A 9884-nucleotide genomic window follows, 5' to 3' on the forward strand; every position below is an offset into this window, starting at 1 on the left:
TATTGCACACTGCACTCCAGCCTGAGTGACAGAGCGAGACTGTCTCAAAAGAAATATAAAAGAATATATACGCTATGATTTATACAAAGCTTGAAAACACACAAAAACTATGCAATATTGTTTAAGGATGTACGCAGACGTGGTTAAACTATAAAGAAAAGAAAGAAAGTGATTAACATAAAGAAAACAGTTTCCCCTGGAAAGAGGGCAGGGATTATAATCAGAAATTGATAGGTGGATTACTCTGAAGTGCTCACAATGTTTAATTTTTTAATCTGAATGCCAGTTACATGGATGTTTCCCTTATAAATATTTGTTAAACTGTGTGAATTAATTGATGCATATTTCTAAACAAATGCGCAATATTTTCCGATAAAAATGTTTTAAAAGGTAGAGCTGGGACAAGCTAGGTAACACCATTGCTCATCTCCCTTGGCCTCTCACCTTATCAGTTATTTTGATGTTTCTTATTTTTAACATTATTTCTTATCTGGGAAATGTTTTCTTTGAGAAAGGAATAAGAAATGTAGGGGTTATTTTTATCTCATAGATTCCCCACACATAAATAGAAAAGCAGAAGAAAAGAGGAATCAGCAGAATAAAATAAAGAATTGCTTCTGTCACTGTGAAGGCTAAACATTCGAATGCTAATTTTACTGCAAAGTCTGTGACATATAAATCCCTGTATTTTCTGAGTCTCATTCCCTCAGCAGAAAGAGAAAATAGTAATTGCCTTCTTCACTAAGGTGGGGAGGGAATACTTGCCTGTGAAGCAGCATTGTCTCGTCAGCTCTTTGAAGCTTCCTTCAAATCTTGCAATATGAAAACAAACAAGCAGCACAACGTCAGAAGAAAAGAAACCACATAAGAAAATAAAAAGATACAAAGCAAAATCTCAGTGTTGAAAAATTTATATATTACTTGTTTATTAATAAATCAGAAACTACAAGAAGCTATCACCCATTCATTTACTTATTCATTCAACAAACATTGACTGATCCTTTACTACTCTTAAACATTGTGGGAGCTGAATAAGACATGGTTCCTGTTCTGAAAAAGCTTACAATTGAGTCAAGAAAAAAACGTCTGTACATACTTCTTCCCTGGAGCCCAGGAGTTCAAGACCAGCCTGGGCAGCACGGTGAAACCCCAGATTCTACAAAAAATACAAACATTTTTTGGGAATGACAGCATGCCTGTAGTCCCAGGTACTCAGCAGGCTGAGGTGGGAGAATCACTGAAACCCAGGTCAAGGCTGCATTGAGCCACAATTACACCACTGCATTCCAGCCTAGGCAACAAAAAATTTTGGGAAAAAAAATACCTCACAATTTAATAAGTATGAGTCCCTGCTTTAAATTACCCATAAATCATAATTTTCTCTCTTGTAGCAGATAAGTGCTTACGTTTTGGATACAATCCTTATTTCATAAACTTGCAGATGACAATCCCCATACGTTCTCAGTTGTTGCATCTCTCGTCACTCTAAGTGATTCTCAATCTGGGGAACCTAGTCATGGAAATTCATTGATGAGACAACTAAGTTAAATTTGGAAGTTCAGTCACAAAGAAAACAACTGTTTTTTGGGAAAGGCAGTTCTGACTTGTGTGTAGATTTGCATGTGGTGTTGCACGATGTATTGTGGTTGGATAAAACCCTAATAATGTTTTCTCCGTTCAGAAGCAGGGGACTAATTATAAGAAAACACTCAGCAGATTGAACTGAGGCATTAACATAGGGGGTTAATTAGCATTTCCACCCTGGGGAAACTCAAAGAAGTTTCTGCTGACCTTCATGAGCTAAGTTAACCAAATCTTGCATAGACTTTCATCCTAAGAAGCCTAATTTTAATGGTTGCTTAGAACACAGTATAGACTAACTCATTATAGATCCTCAACTCTGGCCTCTCATTAGAACGACTTGATGAATTGTATATATACATTTTTTTATGCTTATGACCTGACCCTTATCCCAGAGTTCCTTGATGAGACTATTTGTGCCTATATTTTTAGAAAGCTCCGCAGATGACTCCTATGCCAACCAGGATTTAGAATCAGAAAAATGAGCTGCAATAAAGAAATCTGGTTCTAACCCAGGTCTGCCATGACTAGCTACTTTAACTTTGAGCAATTCCCTAAAATCTATCTTAGCCCCAAATCCTCATTAATAAAAGAGGGATAATAGTGATTATAACTACCTCCCACTATCTCACGTAAGAGAAAAATCCTGAGACTACAGGTGTTATAAAAGTGCTCCAAAATGTTTCATATGAACGCTGATTTATTGTGATTATCAAATCCAATGATTACAGCCATGCAAGATGGCTCACACCTGTAATCCCAGCATTTTGAGAGGCCAAGGTGTGCAGATCACTTGAGGTCAGGAGTTCGAGACCAGCCTGGGAAACATGGTGAAACCTCGTCTCTACTAAAAATACAAAAATTAGTTGGACTTGGTAGTGCATGCCTGTAATCCCAGCTACTTGGGAGGCTGAGGTGAGAGGATCACTTGGGCCCGAGAGGCAGAGGCTGCAGTGAGCTGAGACTGAGCCACTGCATCCAGCCTTGGCAACACAGTGACATCCTGTCTCAAAAAAAAAAAAAAAAAAATCCAGTAGTCACTTCCTTTTACGGTTTACCAACATTGGAATTTGGCTTCTAGTTTCTTGAAATATTGTTTGCTCGTGGATTCCATGACATGACACTCTCTTGTTTTCTCTTACCTCGGGGACCGTGACTCTTCCATCTTCTTTTCTGGCTTTCCTGCTTTGTTGGAGCTCTAAACAGTGGACTACCCAGGGCTCAGTTGTGGTTTTTCTCCTTTTCTCTGTATACATTCTCTCCTTAGTGATCCCATCCAATTTCATGAGACCCATGGTTTAAAATAAGCATCTCTATAATCATGAGTCCCAAATTTACATCTGTAGCCCTCATGGTTGTTAACCATCCAAGCACCTACTTGACTTCCCCATTTGGAGGTCTACACCATCTACTAAAGATGTCCAAAAGAGAATTCCTAGTTCTCACTCCCAAAATTGTTCATCCCAACAATTTCCAATGTGTGTGTGATTTATTACAAGGAGTTGGTTTATGCCATTGTAGGGGCTGTCTAAGCAAGTTCACAATCCAAACAGCAGGTAGTCCAGAAAGGAATATTGGTCAGACTTGAGCTCAGCAGGCACAGGCTAAAGCCATTGTATCATCTCCCCTCTCTCTCCTCTCTCCCTCAAAGACTGTCTGACAATGGGCCAATAATCAAGTTATTCAAAGGAGATTCCATGCTCCCCACCATAGAATCTGCTCCCCACCTAATGCCGTGGGCTGGCGTTAGGTATTGTAGAGCACTATAACAGTCTTCTCGAAAGATCAACCCCCAAAATTTCTTAGTCTATCTCTCTCACCTCCTTCTGGTTCAAACACTTTAATAAGGTAGTTTGGTCAATGCACGTGGCTATCCCCAGAGAGAGATCATTTCCTTTTAGCCTCCTTCTTTGTAATGATCAGGAAGAAAGAAGGGGTTATATAGACCTATTTTGAAAATGTGAGATTTTTACCCCGACCATTTCTGAGCACAATGATTCTTTTATTCCACTAACAGCAGCCCCAGACTTGTGTGATTGGTATACTTTCCGTGTAACAGCCAGGCAAAAAGGATGCCTAAGCATTCAAAATTACTTGATTCTCTTATTAAATTCAAACTTGTTGGACTGACATGGTCCTAGATCCTAGAGGTAATGATCACTTGGTTCAGTACATCAATCACCAAGTCCTTGTAGAGTGGTCTGTGTGAGCCAAGGTGGAAGATATAATGGATCTCTGTAAATTTCATTAAAATGCCCTTGTTCCTCTCATACCTGATCCCCCTGGGTACAAATAGGAGATTGTTAGAAAAAAAGGTATGGTTACTAAAATGGACACATCAATTTTGTGGCCATGAAGGGAAAGCAACACCCTAGCACCAGAGTAGGGAATACCTTAGACCCTGGGAAGTAGAGGGAGGGGCAGAAGAGTTTATGCTCTCTCTGTCTGTTATACCCACCAACACAGTCTGGCAAAATGATCTTGTGGTCTACTTGTAACAAGCAGCAGCTGTGAGGGGAAATCTGACCTACCACTGAGTTTGTCATCCCTGTCTATATGCTAATGAAAACACAGAAGCTCATGTGGATATGTCTGGTGCTGAATTATTCCCCTATGCCTGAGACCACCGATGACAGTTCCTGAATGTGCCCTTCACCATTTGTGTACAAACACAAGGACCAGCACAACCTTGTTTCAATCTCACTGATACGTATTTGTATACTTCTCCTGATACCCAAAGGAGCCTTAGAGGGCAAGGGTTAGATTGTTGGGAGAGGCTTCACCATGAGCCCTGAGCTTCCTTGCACATTCTTGCTGAGAATGCTCAGAACACAAGGCCCTCAGAGCTCTTCACCCAGGCCATTTCTCAGGGTGATAGTTGCCATGAGTAACCTTGTGGGATGAAGTAATGTTTCCTTCCCGGACAAAGAGCAGGCTGTTTACAGCCTCAGCTTCAGTGTTCTTCTCCTGTAAGGCCACTGTGTGTTCAGTCACCCATCAGTGTCACTCACATTACTCCGTGGAACTTGAGGGGCAAGAGGAGCTGATGCCAAAATGCTTATTCTCATTCAGCTTATTGTACCACCAATATGAAATCCTTTTTCTCTGTCCCAAGATTCTTATATCTCCTGTCAGCATTCATGAAATAATAACAAGCTAACTTATTAGCTTGTACACAGGGCACAATCAGATCCCTGATCTGATTTATATAAGGCCAAATTTCTGATTTAAAAAAATCTGTGTGTATTTAAAATATACATGTGTGTGTATATATATGTATGCCTCCTAATGGTTCTGATTCTTTGATTGAACATTCACTGATACATCTGTTAAAAGGCTTCTATCCAGACTATAACAAGAATCCTTACAACTCTTACAACTCAGTAAGAAGATAAACAACTCGATCGAAAAAATAATTGGCAAAAGATTTTAATAAGCACTTTTCCAAAGTCAGTAGGAAAATAAAAATTAAAATCACAGTGAGATACCGGTTTTAAAAACTGAAAATACCGAGTTTACAGAGAAAGTGAATAAACTGAAACTATCACCCATTGGTGAGAATGTAAAGTGGTGCCGCCAATTTTGAAATAGTTTGGCAGCATTAAAAAAGTTGAACATACTACCCATATGACCCAGCAATTCTACTGCTAGATATCTGCCCAAGAGAGACGAAAACATACATCTACACGGAGACTTGTACATAAATATTACAGTATTAGTATTATTACAGTAACAGTATTATTCATAATAGCCCAAAGTAGAAACACAATAGCCCAAAAGTAGAAAAAATGCAAATGTCTATCAACTGGTGAATGGATATACCAAATGTGGTATATCCATAAATGGAATATTACTCAGCAATAAAAATGAATGACTACTGATATATGCAACAATATTGATGAATTTCAAAGGCATGTGTTAAGGGAAAGAAGCCAGACAAAAGATGATTTATTATGGTATTTCATTTGTATGAAATTTCTAAAAAAGCAAATTCATTATCTGTTGCTGCATCACAAACTTAGTGGCATAAAACAGCACACATTTATTATCTTCCATACAATATTATCAACACACATTTGTTCTCTCCCTCTGGGTCCCACTAGGCTGTAATCCAGGTGTTGGCCAGGGCTGCAGTCCCATCAGAGGCTCAACTGAAGAAAGGTCTATCTCAGCATTCCCTTAGGTTATTGACAGAAGTCACTTGTTGGAGGCTGGAGAACTGAGAGGCTGCCACGACCTGCCCACAGTTCCCTATCACATGACCCTCTTAATGGCTGTCACATAGCAGCTTGCTTCTTCAAGGCTTTCAGTAGGGCAAGAGAGAGCCAATCTGCCAGCAAGTCAGGATCTTATATAATGTAACATAAGCACAGGAATGACATCTCATCACATTTGTTATGCTAACTTAATCACAGAGGTGACATCCCATCACGTTTGCCATATCCCATTGGTTAAAAGCAAGTCATAGGTTCTGCCCATACCCAAGGAGAGGGTACTACATGAAGGCATGAACACCGGGGGAAGGAATCATGCAGGTCACCTCGGGGTCTGTCCACCACAGAAAGGCAGAAGTATAAAGACCAAAAGCAGATTGATGGCTGCCTGTAAAACAAAACAAAACAAAACAAAACTGTCTCTACAATTAAATAGTTTCAAATATCCTCCCTGAAGACCTTATTTCTGTTCTTTCAAATGTCATCAACAACTTTTTGAAACCTCTCAGTCATTTGTAGAACTCCTGACTGTTCACTGAGTTCCATTCTGAATTTACACCCTCATGTAAATGATATCCAAGAGACTGACTGAGCTCACTCATGCGCCCTCTTACCAGGCTCTTACTTTGTCTTGCTTTCCCTACCTTTATCTATTTATTTGTTTGTGTGTTTGTTTGTTTTATTGTATTCATTTTTGAGACAGGGTCTCGCTCTGTTGCTCAGGCTGGAATGCAGTGGTGCGACCACAGCCTTGACCTCTTGGGCTCAAGCAATTCTCCCATCTCAGCCTCCCAAGTGGCTGAGACAGCAGGCATGAGCCACCGCACCTAATTATTTTATTTTGATTTTTGTAGAGACAGTCTTACTATGTTGCCCAGGCTGCTCTTGAACTTCTGGGCTCAAGTGATCCACCCGCCTCAGCCTCCCAGTGTTGGGATAATGGTGAGTCACTGCGCCCAGCAACACCTACATTTCTGTTTTCACCAAGCAAAGCAGAGATATGGAGGGAGAAAAGTGGGAACACAAGAGTAGGAAAAGGAGCCAAAACATGTTTCTTCAATGCTTCCCTCTCTACACATTAAAAAAAGAAAGCTAACAAATGTAAATTTGTAATACCAATAATTATATGAGAAGGGTATTTGTTAATTGCTATACAAGACTCACTGCTGTCTTCTCCTACAATTATTTCTAAAATCCATATAAGATGACTTTTTAAATGTTTATTATTATTATTAGAATTTTGGCCGGTCTCGGGCTCACACCTGTAATCCCAGCACTTTGGGAGGCTGAGGTGGGTGGATCACCTGAGGTCAGGAGATTGAGACCAGCCTGGCCAACATAGCAAAACCCCGTCTCTACTAAAAATACAAAAATTAGCCAGGCCTGGTGGCGGCCGCCTGTCATCCCAGCTACTTGGGAGGCTGAAGCAGGAGAATTGCTTGAACCTGGGAGGTGGAGGTTGCAGTGAGCCGAGACGGCGCCATTACACTCCAGCCTGGGCAACAAGAGTGAAACTCTGTCTCAAAAAAAAAAAGAATGAACGTTATATAAAACTACAATATTACAATTTCTGAAGAAGCAAGACATATCAGATCATAGAGTTCTCAAATGTAACTGTATAATATTGTTCTCTTTTTCAGTATAGCAGAGGCAAAACTTTACCCTCTTAGAATTTTCATCTGGGCCTGAGAATTAAATTGATATAAAACAGATTAACAGAAGAAAAGCACATGAATTTATTTAGTGTAAGTTTTATGTGACAAGGAATATTTTATAAGAAAATGAAGACCCACAGAAGTGGCAAAACCTAAATGCTTTTATACTAGTTTGAACAGAGAGAGGCAATTGTGGAAAAGTAACTAAAATATATAGGGAGGCTAGAGGCAGATAAGTGTTATTTTAACAAGTTTTGTTTGTACAGAATTATCTGTGCTTCAACTCCCTGTCCCTGGTGATAAAAATGTTATTTCCTCCTAGTGTAGGGAGGATACCTTTCAAACAGCAGTTTTATCTCCTACTTTCAGGAAGAAAAGAGACACTCAGAACATTCTTCTTATACCTGTTGTTTTTTAAGTCCCTTTAGCTCAAAATAATTCTTACGCCAAAGTGGCATATTTCGGGGTGACATATTCTGCCACCCTTCATCAGAGACATTATCCTTTTTGTGAGAAATTGAAAAAGAATTCAATGTCCTTTTTATGTTAAATGTTTGATCTACAGGGGAGTAGAAACGTTCTTTTGACTGATATGTGCCCATTTCCCAAAGATATAGAGCACTAGTGTCTTTTTGCAATTATAGGCAAAGAAAGTGTTCTCAGTTATAAGACCTCTTTTTTTTTTTTGGAGACAGAGTCTTACTCTGTCACCCAGGCTGGAGTGCAGTTGCGTGATCTCAGCTTACTGCAACCTCCGCCTCCCAGGTTCAAGCAATTCTCCTCCCTCAGCCTCTCAAGTAGCTGGGACTGCAGGCGCAGGCTGCTACACCCGGCTAATTTTTTGTATTTTAGTAGAGACAGTGTTTCACCGTGTTGTCCAGGCTGGTCTCCAACTCCTGAGCTCAGGCAATCTGCCCACCTTGGCCTCCCAAAGTGTTGGGATTACTGGCGTTAGCCACCATGTCCGTCCTTAAGATCTCTTTTCCTATAAATTTTTTCTTTAATTTTTGAGGCCAATTACAATTTGTCTATGCTACATATTAAAGGAAAACAAGATTACATTTAGCACAAAAATATGTCTTATTTTTGGTTTACTGAAGCCATACATAATGGTCTTGGGTAAAAAACATCCTGAGTTCAAGGAGCTCCAGGACCACTGAAACGGAAAACAACAATAATCACAGATATAGAGAATTAACAGTCTTTTCTACTCAAAAGATTCTTGGTAGGAGAAAGAGAAATCCTTTCTCCACATGTAATTTAGAAAAAAAGCTATAAGCTAGCTTCTCCTATGACCAAAAGAGGCTAAAAGAAAACTTATATTTTTCTTTAAATATAAAAATGGGCCGGGCATGGTGGCTCATGCCTGTAATCTCAGCGCTTTGGGAGGCAGAGGCTGGGGGATCACTTGAGGTCAGGAGTTCGAGACCAGCCTGGCCAACATGGTGAAACCCGTCTCTACTAAAAATACAAAAATTAGCCGGGTGTGGTGGCAGGCACCTGTAATCCCAGCTACTTGGTAGGCTGAGGCAGGAGAATCGCTTGAACCTGGGAGGCGCAGGTTGTAGTGAGCCGAGATCACACCACTGCACTCCAGCCTGGGTGACAGAGCAAGAGTCAGTCTCAAAAAAAAAAAAAATTATATATATATATATATATATATATATATATATAAAATCTGCCAATATAATCTACATATTTGATTTAAAAATAAAATCTGCTAGTATAATCTACATATTTGATTTTAAAGTAAAATTTTTAATTTTATTTAGAATAAATAATTTAATAATTAATAATTAAAATTAATAATTTTAAAATTTTTATTTTTATTTAAAAAGGGTATTATGCTGAGTGAAAAAGCCACTCTCAAAAGGCCACATGCTGAATAATTCCACGTGTATAGCATTCTCAAAAATCACAAAAATATAGAGATGGAACACAGTGGTTGTTAGAGGTTACCTGGGAAGCAGGGGGAAAGGGACAGGAGGTGTGATTATAAAGGGGTAGCATCAGAGAGATCTTTGTGGTTTTGGACTGGTTCTGTATTGTGATTGCAGTTACAGGAATCTCATATGTGATAAAATGGCATCTGACTACACACACATTGTACTAATGTCAATTTCTGGGCTTTAATGCTGTACTAACGTTACATAACAATGTCAACACTAGGGGAAACAGGGTGAAGGGTACACAAGACCTCTCTGTATTGTCTTTGCAACTTCCTGTGAGTCTATAATTGTTTCAAAATGAAAGGGTTTTTTTGTTTGTTTGTTTGTTTTTAAAAGATCCCCAAGTGATTTAAGTACACACAAAATTTTGGAAACAATGACTCTGTTTGTTTACCTCAGTCACAAATGTGAAATAAATAGGAATAGAGTTATTATTTGTTCAGATGGTTCGGTAACAACCTAGTCACCTGGGGAGCCAAATAAAG

This window comes from Pan paniscus, chromosome 2 (genome assembly GCF_029289425.2).
Source record: "Pan paniscus chromosome 2, NHGRI_mPanPan1-v2.0_pri, whole genome shotgun sequence".
NCBI lineage: Eukaryota > Metazoa > Chordata > Mammalia > Primates > Hominidae > Pan > Pan paniscus.